Below are 13813 nucleotides of genomic sequence, written 5' to 3'. Positions count from 1 at the left end.
CGTAGCTGCAGTAGTTTCCGAGTTAAGACGTAGGTGCAGTAGACTCCGAGTTGAGTCGTAGCCGCAGTAGATTCCGAGTTAAGACGTAGGTGCAGTAGACTCCGAGTTGAGTCGTAGCCGCAGTAGATTCCAAGTTAAGTCGTAGCCGCAGTAGATTCCGAGTTGAGTCGTAGCCGCAGTAGATTCCGAGTTGAGTCGTAGGTGCAGTAGATTCTGATTTGAGTCGTAGCCGCAGTAGATTCCGATTTAAGACGTAAGTGCAGTAGACTCCAAGTTGAGTCGTAGCCGCAGTATTTTCCGAGTTGAGTCGTAGCCCCAGTAGATTCTGAGTTGAGTCTTAGCCGCATTAGTTTCTGAGTTGAGTTTTAGCCGCAGTAGATTCCGAGTTGAGTCGTAGCCGCAGTAGATTCTGAGTTGAGTCGTAGCCGCAGTAGATTTTGAGTTGAGTCGTAGCCGCAGTAGATTCTGAGTCGAGTCGTAGCCGCAGTAGATTCCGAGTTGAGTCGTAGCGGGAGTAGATTCCGAGTTGAGTCGTAGCCGCAGTAGATTCTGAGTTGAGACGTAGGCGCAGTAGATTCCGAGTTGAATCGTAGAAGCAGCTGATTCTGAGTTGAGTCGTAGCCGCAGTAGATTCCGAGTTGAGTCGTAGCCGCAGTAGATTCTGAGTTGAGTCGTAGCCGCAGTAGATTCCGAGTTGAGTCGTAGCGGGAGTAGATTCCAAGTTGAGTCGTAGCCGCAGTAGATTCTGAGTTGAATCGTAGCCGCAGTAGTTTCGGAGTTGAGTCGTAGTGGGAGTAGATTCCGAATTGAGTCGTAGCCGCAGTAGATTCCGAGTTGAGTCGTAGCCGCAGTAGATTCCGAGTTGAGTCGTAGCCGCAGTAGATTCTGAGTTGATTCGTAGCCGCAGTAGATTCCAAGTTGAGTCGTAGCCGCAGTAGATTCCGAGTTGAGTTGTAGCCGCAGTAGATTCTGAGTTGAGACGCAGGCGCTGTAGATTCCGAGTTGAGTCGTAGCCGCAGTAGATTCTGAATTGAGTCGTAGCCGCAGTTGATTCCGAGTTGAGACGTAGCTGCAGTAGTTTCCGAGTTAAGACGTAGGTGCAGTAGACTCCGAGTTGAGTCGTAGCCGCAGTAGATTCCGAGTTAAGACGTAGGTGCAGTAGACTCCGAGTTGAGTCGTAGCCGCAGTAGATTCCAAGTTAAGTCGTAGCCGCAGTAGATTCCGAGTTGAGTCGTAGCCGCAGTAGATTCCGAGTTGAGTCGTAGGTGCAGTAGATTCTGATTTGAGTCGTAGCCGCAGTAGATTCCGAGTTGAGTCGTAGCCGCAGTAGATTCTGAGTTGAGTCGTAGCCGCAGTAGATTCCGAGTTGAGTCGTAGCCGCAGTAGATTCTGAGTTGAGTCGGAGCCGCAGTAGATTCTGAGTTGAATCGTAGCCGCAATAGTTTCGGAGTTGAGTCATAGCCACAGTAGATTCCGAGTTGAGTCGTAGCCGCAATAGATTCCGAGTTGAGTCGTAGCCGCAGTAGATTTCGAGTTGAGTCGTAGCCGCAGTAGATTCTGAGTTGATTCGTAGCCGCAGTAGATTCCGAGTTGAGTCGTAGCCGCTGTAGATTCTGAGTTGAGTCTTAGCCGCAGTAGATTCCGAGTCGAGTCGTAGCCACAGTAGATTCCGAGTTGAGACGTAGCTGCAGTAGTTTCCGAGTTAAGACGTAGGTGCAGTAGACTCCGAGTTGAGTCGTAGCCGTAGTAGATTTCGAGTTAAGACGGAGGTGCAGTAGACTCCGAGTTGAGTCGTAGCCGCAGTAGATTCCAAGTTAAGTCGTAGCCGCAGTAGATTCCGAGTTGAGTCGTAGCCGCAGTAGATTCTGAGTTGAGTCGTAGCCGCAGTAGATTCCGAGTTGAGTCGTAGCCGCAGTAGATTCCGAGTAGAGTCGTAGGTGCAGTAGATTCTGATTTGAGTCGTAGCCGCAGTAGATTCCGAGATGAGTCGTTGCCGCAGTAGATTCTGAGTTGAGTCGTAGCCGCAGTAGATTCCGAGTTGAGTCGTAGCCGCAGTAGATTCAGAGTTGAGTCGTAGCCGCAGTAGATTCCGAGTTGAGTCGTAGCCGCAGTAGATTCCGAGTTAAGACGTAGGTGCAGTAGATTCCGAGTTGAGTCGTAGCCGCAGTTGATTCTGAGTTGAGTCGTAGCCGCAGTAGATTCCGAGTTGAGTCGTAGCCGCAGTAGATTCTGAGTTCAGTCGTATCCGCAGTAGATTCGGAGTTGAGTCGTAGCCGCTGTAGATTCCAGGTTGAGTCGTAGCTGCAGTAGATTCCGAGTTGAGTCTTAGCCACAGTAGATTCTGAGTTGAGTTTTAGCAGCAGTAGATTCCGAGTTGAGTCGTAGCCGCAGTAGATTCCGAGTTGAGTCGTAGCCGCAGTAGATTCCGAGTTAAGACGTAAGTGCAGTAGACTCCGAGTTGAGTCGTAGCCGCAGTAGATTCTGAGTTGAGACGTAGGCGCAGTAGATTCCGAGTTGAGTCGTATCCGCAGTAGATTCTGAATTGAGTCGTAGCCGCAGTTGATTCCGAGTTGAGACGTAGCTGCAGTAGTTTCCGAGTTAAGACGTAGGTGCAGTAGACTCCGAGTTGAGTCGTCGCCGCAGTAGATTCCGAGTTAAGACGTAGGTGCAGTAGACTCCGAGTTGAGTCGTAGCCGCAGTAGATTCCAAGTTAAGTCGTAGCCGCAGTAGATTCCGAGTTGAGTCGTAGCCGCAGTAGATTCCGAGTTGAGTCGTAGGTGCAGTAGATTCTAATTTGAGTCGTAGCCGCAGTAGATTCCGAGTTGAGTCGTAGCCGCAGTAGATTCTGAGTTGATTCGTAGCCGCAGTAGATTCCGAGTTGAGTCGTAGCCGCAGTAGATTCTGAGTTGAGTCGGAGCCGCAGTAGATTCTGAGTTGAATCGTAGCCGCAATAGTTTCGGAGTTGAGTCGTAGCCGCAGTAGATTCCGAGTTGAGTCGTAGCCGCAGTAGATTCCGAGTTGAGTCGTAGCCGCAGTAGATTCCGAGTTGAGTCGTAGCCGCAGTAGATTCTGAGTTGATTCGTAGCCGCAGTAGATTCCGAGTTGAGTCGTAGCCGCTGTAGATTCTGAGTTGAGTCTTAGCCGCAGTAGATTCCGAGTCGAGTCGTAGCCACAGTAGATTCCGAGTTGAGACGGAGCTGCAGTAGTTTCCGAGTTAAGACGTAGGTGCAGTAGACTCCGAGTTGAGTCGTAGCCGTAGTAGATTTCGAGTTAAGACGGAGGTGCAGTAGACTCCGAGTTGAGTCGTAGCCGCAGTAGATTCCAAGTTAAGTCGTAGCCGCAGTAGATTCCGAGTTGAGTCGTAGCCGCAGTAGATTCTGAGTTGAGTCGTAGCCGCAGTAGATTCCGAGTTGAGTCGTAGCCGCAGTAGATTCCGAGTAGAGTCGTAGTTGCAGTAGATTCTGATTTGAGTCGTAGCCGCAGTAGATTCCGAGATGAGTCGTTGCCGCAGTAGATTCTGAGTTGAGTCGTAGCCGCAGTAGATTCAGAGTTGAGTCGTAGCCGCAGTTGATTCCGAGTTGAGTCGTAGATTCAGTAGATTCCGAGTTAAGACGTAGGTGCAGTAGATTCCGAGTTGAGTCGTAGCCGCAGTTGATTCTGAGTTGAGTCGTAGCCGCAGTAGATTCCGAGTTGAGTCGTAGCCGCAGTAGATTCTGAGTTCAGTCGTATCCGCTGTAGATTCGGAGTTGAGTCGTAGCCGCTGTAGATTCCAGGTTGAGTCGTAGCTGCAGTAGATTCCGAGTTGAGTCTTAGCCACAGTAGATTCTGAGTTGAGTTTTAGCCGCAGTAGATTCCGAGTTGAGTCGTAGCCGCAGTAGATTCTGAGTTGAGTCGTAGCCGCAGTAGATTCCGAGTTGAGTCGTAGCCACAGTAGATTCTGAGTTGAGTCGTAGCCGCGGTAGATTCGGAGTTTAGTCGTAGCCGCAGTAGATTCCGAGTTGAGTCGTAGCCGCAGTAGATTCCGAGTTAAGACGTAAGTGCAGTAGACTCCGAGTTGAGTCGTAGCCGCAGTAGATTCTGAGTTGAGTCTTAGCCGCATTAGATTCTCAGTTGAGTTTTAGCCGCGGTAGATTCCGAGTTGAGTCGTAGCTGCAGTAGATTCTGAGTTGAGTCATAGCCGCAGTAGATTCCGAGTTGAGTCGTAGCCGCAGTAGATTCTGAGTTGAGTCGTAGCCGCGGCAGATTCGGAGTTGAGTCGTAGCCGCAGTAGATTCCGAGTTGAGTCGTAGCCGCAGTAGTTTCCTAGTTAAGACGTAGGTGCAGTAGACTCCGAGTTGAGTCGAAGCCGCAGTAGATTCCGAGTTGAGTCGTAGCCGCAGTAGATTCCGAGTTGAGTCTTAGCCGCAGTAGATTCTGAGTTGAGTTTTAGCCGCAGTAGATTCCGAGTTGAGTCGTAGCCGCAGTAGATTCTGAGTTGAGTCGTAGCCGCAGTAGATTCCGAGTTGAGTCGTAGCCGCAGTAGATTCTGAGTTGAGTCGTAGGCGCGGTAGATTCGGAGTTGAGTCGTAGCCGCAGTAGAGTCCGAGTTGAGTCGTAGCCGCAGTAGATTCCGAGTTAAGACGTAAGTGCAGTAGACTCCGAGTTGAGTCGTAGCCGCAGTAGTTTCCGAGTTGAGTCGTAGCCGCATGAGATTCTGAGTTGAGTCTTAGCCGCATTAGATTCTGAGTTGAGTTTTAGCCGCAGTAGATTCCGAGTTGAGTCGTAGCCGCAGTAGATTCTGAGTTGAGTCGTAGCCGCGGTAGATTCGGAGTTGAGTGGTAGCCGCAGTAGATTCCGAGTTGAGTCGTAGCCGCAGTAGATTCCGAGTTAAGACGTAAGTGCAGTAGACTCCGAGTTGAGTCGTAGCCGCAGTAGATTCCGAGTTGAGTCGTAGCCGCAGTAGATTCCGAGTTGAGTCTTAGCCGCAGTAGATTCTGAGTTGAGTTTTAGCCGCAGTAGATTCCGAGTTGAGTCGTAGCCGCAGTAGATTCCGAGTTGTGTCGTAGCCGCAGTAGATTCTGAGTTGAGTCGTAGCCGCGGTAGATTCGGAGTTGAGTCGTAGCCGCAGTAGATTCCGAGTTGAGTCGTAGCCGCAGTAGATTCCGAGTTAAGACGTAGGTGCAGTAGACTCCGAGTTGAGTCGTAGCCGCAGTAGATTCCGAGCTGAGTCGTAGCCGCAGTAGATTCTGAGTTGAGTCGTAGCCTCAGTAGATTCCGAGTTGAGACGTAGCTGCAGTAGATTCCGAGTTAAGACGTAGGTGCAGTAGACTCCGAGTTGAGTCGTAGCCGCAGTAGATTCCGAGTTGAGTCTTAGCCACAGTAGATTCCGAGTTAAAACGTAGGTGCAGTAGACTCCGAGTTGAGTCGTAGCCGCAGTAGATTCCGAGTTGAGTTGTAGCCGCAGTAGATTCTGAGTTGAGACGTAGGTGCAGTAGATTCCGAGTTGAGTCGTAGCCGCAGTTGATTCTGAGTTGAGTCGTAGCCGCAGTAGATTCCGAGTTGAGTCGTAGCCGCAGTAGATTCTGAGTTGAGTCGGAGCCGCAGTAGATTCGGAGTTGAGTCGTAGCCGCAGTAGATTCCGAGTTGAGTCGTAGCCGCAGTAGATTCTGAGTTGAGTCTTAGCCACAGTAGATTCTGAGTTGAGATTTAGCCGCAGTAGATTCCGAGTTGAGTCGTAGCCGCAGTAGATTCTGAGTTGAGTCGTAGCCGCAGTAGATTCCGAGTTGAGTCGTAGCCGCAGTAGATTCTGAGTTGAGTCGTAGCCGCGGTAGATTCGGAGTTGAGTCGTAGCCACAGTAGAGTCCGAGTTGAGTCGTAGCCGCAGTAGATTCCGAGTTAAGACGTAAGTGCAGTAGACTCCGAGTTGAGTCGTAGCCGCAGTTGATTCTGAGTTGAGTCGTAGCCGCAGTAGATTCCGAGTTGAGTCGTAGCCGCAGTAGATTCTGAGTTGAGTCGTACCCGCAGTAGATTCCGAGTTGAGTCGTAGCCGCAGTAGATTCCGGGTTGAGTCGTAGCTGCAGTAGATTCCGAGTTGAGTCTTAGCCACAGTAGATTCTGAGTTGAGTTTTAGCCGCAGTAGATTCCGAGTTGAGTCGTAGCCGCAGTAGATTCTGAGTTGAGTCGGAGCCGCGGTAGATTCGGAGTTGAGTCGTAGCCGCAGTAGTTTCCGAGTTGAGTCGTAGCCGCAGTAGATTCTGAGTTGAGTCGTAGCCGCAGTAGATTCCGAGTTGAGTCGTAGCCGCAGTAGATTCCGAGTAGAGTCGTAGGTGCAGTAGATTCTGATTTGAGTCGTAGCCGCAGTAGATTCCGAGTTGAGTCGTTGCCGCAGTAGATTCTGAGTTGAGTCGTAGCCGCAGTAGATTCCGAGTTGAGTCGTAGCCGCAGTAGATTCAGAGTTTAGTCGTAGCCGCAGTTGATACCGAGTTGAGTCGTAGCCACAGTAGATTCCGAGTTAAGACGTAGGTGCAGTAGATTCCGAGTTGAGTCGTAGCCGCAGTTGATTCTGAGTTGAGTCGTAGCCGCAGAAGATTCCGAGTTGAGTCGTAGCCGCAGTAGATTCTGAGTTGAGTCGTACACGCAGTAGATTCGGAGTTGAGTCGTAGCCGCAGTAGATTCCGGGTTGAGTCGTAGCTGCAGTAAATTCCGAGTTGAGTCTTAGCCACAGTAGATTCTGAGTTGAGTTTTAGCCGCAGTAGATTCCGAGTTGAGTCGTAGCCGCAGTAGATTCTGAGTTGAGTCGTAGTCGCAGTAGATTCCGAGTTGAGTCGTAGCCGCAGTAGATTCTGAGTTGAGTCGTAGCCGCGGTAGATTCGGAGTTTAGTCGTAGCCGCAGTAGATTCCGAGTTGAGTCGTAGCCGCAGTAGATTCCGAGTTAAGACGTAAGTGCAGTAGACTCCGAGTTGAGTCGTAGCCGCAGTAGATTCCGAGTTGAGTCGTAGCCGCAGTAGATTCTGAGTTGAGTCGTAGCCGCAGTAGATTCCGAGTTGAGTCGTAGCCGCAGTAGATTCTGAGTTGAGTCGTAGGCGCGGTAGATTCGGAGTTGAGTTTTAGCCGCAGTAGAGTCCGAGTTGAGTCGTAGCCGCAGTAGATTCCGAGTTAAGACGTAAGTGCAGTAGACTCCGAGTTGAGTCGTAGCTGCAGTAGTTTCCGAGTTGAGTCGTAGCCGCAGTAGATTCTGAGTCGAGTCTTAGCCGCATTAGATTCTGAGTTGAGTTTTAGCCGCAGTAGATTCCGAGTTGAGTCGTAGCCGCAGTAGATTCTGAGTTGAGTCGCAGCCGCGGTAGATTCCGAGTTGAGTCGTAGCCGCAGTAGAGTCCGAGTTGAGTCGTAGCCGCAGTAGATTCCGAGTTAAGACGTAAGTGCAGTAGACTCCGAGTTGAGTCGTAGCCGCAGTAGTTTCCGAGTTGAGTCGTAGCCGCAGTAGATTCTGAGTTGAGTCTTAGCCGCATTAGATTCTGAGTTGAGTTTTAGCCGCAGTAGATTATGAGTTGAGTCGTAGCCGCAGTAGATTCTGAGTTGAGTCGTAGCCGCGGTAGATTCGGAGTTGAGTGGTAGCCGCAGTAGATTCCGAGTTGAGTCGTAGCCGCAGTAGATTCCGAGTTAAGACGAAAGTGCAGTAGACTCCGAGTTGAGTCGTAGCCGCAGTAGATTCCGAGTTGAGTCGTAGCCGCAGTAGATTCCGAGTTGAGTCTTAGCCGCAGTAGATTCTGAGTTGAGTTTTAGCCGCAGTAGATTCCGAGTTGAGTCGTAGCCGCAGTAGATTCCGAGTTGTGTCGTAGCCGCAGTAGATTCTGAGTTGAGTCGTAGCCACAGTAGATTCGGAGTTGAGTCGTAGCCGCAGTAGATTCCGAGTTGAGTCGTAGCCGCAGTAGATTCCGAGTTAAGACGTAGGTGCAGTAGACTCCGAGTTGAGTCGTAGCCGCAGTAGATTCCGAGCTGAGTCGTAGCCGCAGTAGATTCTGAGTTGAGTCGTAGCCACAGTAGATTCCGAGTTGAGACGTAGCTGCAGTAGATTCCGAGGTAAGACGTAGGTGCAGTAGACTCCGAGTTGAGTCGTAGCCGCAGTAGATTCCGAGTTGAGTCGTAGCCACAGTAGATTCCGAGTTAAGACGTAGGTGCAGTAGACTCCGAGTTGAGTCGTAGCCGCAGTAGATTCCGAGTTGAGTTGTAGCCACAGTAGATTCTGAGTTGAGACGTAGGTGCAGTAGATTCTGAGTTGAGTTGTAGCCGCAGTAGATTCTGAGTTGAGTCGTAGCCGCAGTAGATTCTGAGTTGAGTCTTAGCCGCATTCGATTCTGAGTTGAGTTTAAGCCGCAGTAGATTCCGAGTTGAGTCGTAGCCGCAGTAGATTCTGAGTTGAGTCGTAGCCGCAGTATATTCCGAGTTGAGTCGTAGCCGCAGTAGATTCCGAGTAGAGTCGTAGGTGCAGTAGATTCAGAGTTGAGTCGTAGCCGCAGTTGATTCCGAGTTGAGTCGTAGCCGCAGTAGATTCCGAGTTAAGACGTAGGTGCAGTAGATTCCGAGTTGAGTCGTAGCCGCAGTTGATTCTGAGTTGAGTCGCAGCCGCGGTAGATTCCGAGTTGAGTCGTAGCCGCAGTAGAGTCCGAGTTGAGTCGTAGCCGCAGTAGATTCCGAGTTAAGACGTAAGTGCAGTAGACTCCGAGTTGAGTCGTAGCCGCAGTAGTTTCCGAGTTGAGTCGTAGCCGCAGTAGATTCTGAGTTGAGTCTTAGCCGCATTAGATTCTGAGTTGAGTTTTAGCCGCAGTAGATTCCGAGTTGAGTCGTAGCCGCAGTAGATTCTGAGTTGAGTCGTAGCCGCGGTAGATTCGGAGTTGAGTGGTAGCCGCAGTAGATTCCGAGTTGAGTCGTAGCCGCAGTAGATTCCGAGTTAAGACGTAAGTGCAGTAGACTCCGAGTTGAGTCGTAGCCGCAGTAGATTCCGAGTTGAGTCGTAGCCGCAGTAGATTCCGAGTTGAGTCTTAGCCGCAGTAGATTCTGAGTTGAATTTTAGCCGCAGTAGATTCCGAGTTGAGTCGTAGCCGCAGTAGATTCCGGGTTGAGTCGTAGCTGCAGTAGATTCCGAGTTGAGTCTTAGCCACAGTAGATTCTGAGTTGAGTTTTAGCCGCAGTAGATTCCGAGTTGAGTCGTAGCCGCAGTAGATTCTGAGTTGAGTCGGAGCCGCGGTAGATTCGGAGTTGAGTCGTAGCCGCAGTAGTTTCCGAGTTGAGTCGTAGCCGCAGTAGATTCTGAGTTGAGTCTTAGCCGCATTAGTTTCTGAGTTGTTTTTAAGCCGCAGTAGATTCCGATTTGAGTCGTAGCCGCAGTAGATTCTGAGTTGAGTCGTAGCCGCAGTAGATTCCGAGTTGAGTCGTAGCCGCAGTAGATTCCGAGTAGAGTCGTAGGTGCAGTAGATTCTGATTTGAGTCGTAGCCGCAGTAGATTCCGAGTTGAGTCGTTGCCGCAGTAGATTCTGAGTTGAGTCGTAGCCGCAGTAGATTCCGAGTTGAGTCGTAGCCGCAGTAGATTCAGAGTTGAGTCGTAGCCGCAGTTGATACCGAGTTGAGTCGTAGCCACAGTAGATTCCGAGTTAAGACGTAGGTGCAGTAGATTCCGAGTTGAGTCGTAGCCGCAGTTGATTCTGAGTTGAGTCGTAGCCGCAGTAGATTCCGAGTTGAGTCGTAGCCGCAGTAGATTCTGAGTTGAGTCGTACCCGCAGTAGATTCGGAGTTGAGTCGTAGCCGCAGTAGATTCCGGGTTGAGTCGTAGCTGCAGTAGATTCCGAGTTGAGTCTTAGCCACAGTAGATTCTGAGTTGAGTTTTAGCCGCAGTAGATTCCGAGTTGAGTCGTAGCCGCAGTAGATTCTGAGTTGAGTCGTAGTCGCAGTAGATTCCGAGTTGAGTCGTAGCCGCAGTAGATTCTGAGTTGAGTCGTAGCCGCGGTAGATTCGGAGTTTAGTCGTAGCCGCAGTAGATTCCGAGTTGAGTCGTAGCCGCAGTAGATTCCGAGTTAAGACGTAAGTGCAGTAGACTCCGAGTTGAGTCGTAGCCGCAGTAGATTCCGAGTTGAGTCGTAGCCGCAGTAGATTCTGAGTTGAGTCGTAGCCGCAGTAGATTCCGAGTTGAGTCGTAGCCGCAGTAGATTCTGAGTTGAGTCGTAGGCGCGGTAGATTCGGAGTTGAGTTTTAGCCGCAGTAGAGTCCGAGTTGAGTCGTAGCCGCAGTAGATTCCGAGTTAAGACGTAAGTGCAGTAGACTCCGAGTTGAGTCGTAGCCGCAGTAGATTCTGAGTCGAGTCTTAGCCGCATTAGATTCTGAGTTGAGTTTTAGCCGCAGTAGATTCCGAGTTGAGTCGTAGCCGCAGTAGATTCTGAGTTGAGTCGCAGCCGCGGTAGATTCCGAGTTGAGTCGTAGCCGCAGTAGAGTCCGAGTTGAGTCGTAGCCGCAGTAGATTCCGAGTTAAGACGTAAGTGCAGTAGACTCCGAGTTGAGTCGTAGCCGCAGTAGTTTCCGAGTTGAGTCGTAGCCGCAGTAGATTCTGAGTTGAGTCTTAGCCGCATTAGATTCTGAGTTGAGTTTTAGCCGCAGTAGATTATGAGTTGAGTCGTAGCCGCAGTAGATTCTGAGTTGAGTCGTAGCCGCGGTAGATTCGGAGTTGAGTGGTAGCCGCAGTAGATTCCGAGTTGAGTCGTAGCCGCAGTAGATTCCGAGTTAAGACGAAAGTGCAGTAGACTCCGAGTTGAGTCGTAGCCGCAGTAGATTCCGAGTTGAGTCGTAGCCGCAGTAGATTCCGAGTTGAGTCTTAGCCGCAGTAGATTCTGAGTTGAGTTTTAGCCGCAGTAGATTCCGAGTTGAGTCGTAGCCGCAGTAGATTCCGAGTTGTGTCGTAGCCGCAGTAGATTCTGAGTTGAGTCGTAGCCACAGTAGATTCGGAGTTGAGTCGTAGCCGCAGTAGATTCCGAGTTGAGTCGTAGCCGCAGTAGATTCCGAGTTAAGACGTAGGTGCAGTAGACTCCGAGTTGAGTCGTAGCCGCAGTAGATTCCGAGCTGAGTCGTAGCCGCAGTAGATTCTGAGTTGAGTCGTAGCCACAGTAGATTCCGAGTTGAGACGTAGCTGCAGTAGATTCCGAGGTAAGACGTAGGTGCAGTAGACTCCGAGTTGAGTCGTAGCCGCAGTAGATTCCGAGTTGAGTCGTAGCCACAGTAGATTCCGAGTTAAGACGTAGGTGCAGTAGACTCCGAGTTGAGTCGTAGCCGCAGTAGATTCCGAGTTGAGTTGTAGCCGCAGTAGATTCTGAGTTGAGACGTAGGTGCAGTATATTCCGAGTTGAGTCGTAGCCGCAGTTGATTCTGAGTTGAGTCGTAGCCGCAGTAGATTCCGAGTTGAGTCGTAGCCGCAGTAGATTCTGAGTTGAGTCGGAGCCGCAGTAGATTCTGAGTTGAGTCGTAGCCGCAGTAGATTCCGAGTTGAGTCGTAGCCGCAGTAGATTCCGAGTTGAGTCTTAGCCACAGTAGATTCTGAGTTGAGATTTAGCCGCAGTAGATTCCGAGTTGAGTCGTAGCCGCAGTAGATTCTGAGTTGAGTCGTAGCCGCAGTAGATTCCGAGTTGAGTCGTAGCCGCAGTAGATTCTGAGTTGAGTCGTAGCCGCGGTAGATTCGGAGTTGAGTCGTAGCCGCAGTAGAGTCCGACTTGAGTCGTAGCCGCAGTAGATTCCGAGTTAAGACGTAAGTGCAGTAGACTCCGAGTTGAGTCGTAGCCGCAGTAGTTTCTGAGTTGAGTCGTAGCCGCAGTAGATTCTGAGTTGAGTCTTAGCCGCATTAGATTCTGAGTTGAGTTTAAGCCGCAGTAGATTCCGAGTTGAGTCGTAGCCGCAGTAGATTCTGATTTGAGTCGTAGCCGCGGTAGATTCGGAGTTGAGTGGTAGCCGCAGTAGATTCCGAGTTGAGTCGTAGCCGCAGTAGATTCCGAGTAGAGTCGTAGGTGCAGTAGATTCTGATTTGAGTCGTAGCCGCAGTAGATTCCGAGATGAGTCGTTGCCGCAGTAGATTCTGAGTTGAGTCGTAGCCGCAGTAGATTCCGAGTTGAGTCGTAGCCGCAGTAGATTCAGAGTTGAGTCGTAGCCGCAGTTGATTCCGAGTTGAGTCGTAGCCGCAGTAGATTCCGAGTTAAGACGTAGCCGCAGTAGATTCCGAGTTGAGTCGTAGCCGCAGTTGATTCTGAGTTGAGTCGCAGCCGCGGTAGATTCCGAGTTGAGTCGTAGCCGCAGTAGAGTCCGAGTTGAGTCGTAGCCGCAGTAGATTCCGAGTTAAGACGTAAGTGCAGTAGACTCCGAGTTGAGTCGTAGCCGCAGTAGTTTCCGAGTTGAGTCGTAGCCGCAGTAGATTCTGAGTTGAGTCTTAGCCGCATTAGATTCTGAGTTGAGTTTTAGCCGCAGTAGATTCCGAGTTGAGTCGTAGCCGCAGTAGATTCTGAGTTGAGTCGTAGCCGCGGTAGATTCGGAGTTGAGTGGTAGCCGCAGTAGATTCCGAGTTGAGTCGTAGCCGCAGTAGATTCCGAGTTAAGACGTAAGTGCAGTAGACTCCGAGTTGAGTCGTAGCCGCAGTAGATTCCGAGTTGAGTCGTAGCCGCAGTAGATTCCGAGTTGAGTCTTAGCCGCAGTAGATTCTGAGTTGAGTTTTAGCCGCAGTAGATTCCGAGTTGAGTCGTAGCCGCAGTAGATTCCGAGTTGTGTCGTAGCCGCAGTAGATTCTGAGTTGAGTCGTAGCCGCGGTAGATTCGGAGTTGAGTCGTAGCCGCAGTAGATTCCGAGTTGAGTCGTAGCCGCAGTAGATTCCGAGTTAAGACGTAGGTGCAGTAGACTCCGAGTTGAGTCGTAGCCGCAGTAGATTCCGAGCTGAGTCGTAGCCGCAGTAGATTCTGAGTTGAGTCGTAGCCACAGTAGATTCCGAGTTGAGACGTAGCTGCAGTAGATTCCGAGTTAAGACGTAGGTGCAGTAGACTCCGAGTTGAGTCGTAGCCGCAGTAGATTCCGAGTTGAGTCGTAGCCACAGTAGATTCCGAGTTAAGACGTAGGTGCAGTAGACTCCGAGTTGAGTCGTAGCCGCAGTAGATTCCGAGTTGAGTTGTAGCCGCAGTAGATTCTGAGTTGAGACGTAGGTGCAGTAGATTCCGAGTTGAGTCGTAGCCGCAGTTGATTCTGAGTTGAGTCGTAGCCGCAGTAGATTCCGAGTTGAGTCGTAGCCGCAGTAGATTCTGAGTTGAGTCGGAGCCGCAGTACATTCGGAGTTGAGTCGTAGCCGCAGTAGATTCCGAGTTGAGTCGTAGCCGCAGTAGATTCCGAGTTGAGTCTTAGCCACAGTAGATTCTGAGTTGAGATTTAGCCGCAGTAGATTCCGAGTTGAGTCGTAGCCGCAGTAGATTCTGAGTTGAGTCGTAGCCGCAGTAGATTCCGAGTTGAGTCGTAGCCGCAGTAGATTCTGAGTTGAGTCGTAGCCGCGGTAGATTCGGAGTTGAGTCGTAGCCGCAGTAGAGTCCGAGTTGAGTCGTAGCCGCAGTAGATTCCGAGTTAAGACGTAAGTGCAGTAGACTCCGAGTTGAGTCGTAGCCGCAGTTGATTCTGAGTTGAGTCGTAGCCGCAGTAGATTCCGAGTTGAGTCGTAGCCGCAGTAGATTCTGAGTTGAGTCGTACCCGCAGTAGATTCCGAGTTGAGTCGTAGCCGCAGTAGATTCCGGGTTGAGTCGTAGCTGCAGTAGATTCCGAGTTGAGTCTTAGCCAC

This window comes from Coturnix japonica, chromosome 20, assembly GCF_054131305.1.
Source record: "Coturnix japonica strain WE chromosome 20, WE-NBRP24, whole genome shotgun sequence".
In the NCBI taxonomy this organism is placed as follows: domain Eukaryota; kingdom Metazoa; phylum Chordata; class Aves; order Galliformes; family Phasianidae; genus Coturnix; species Coturnix japonica.
This window is presented reverse-complemented; position numbering follows the sequence as displayed.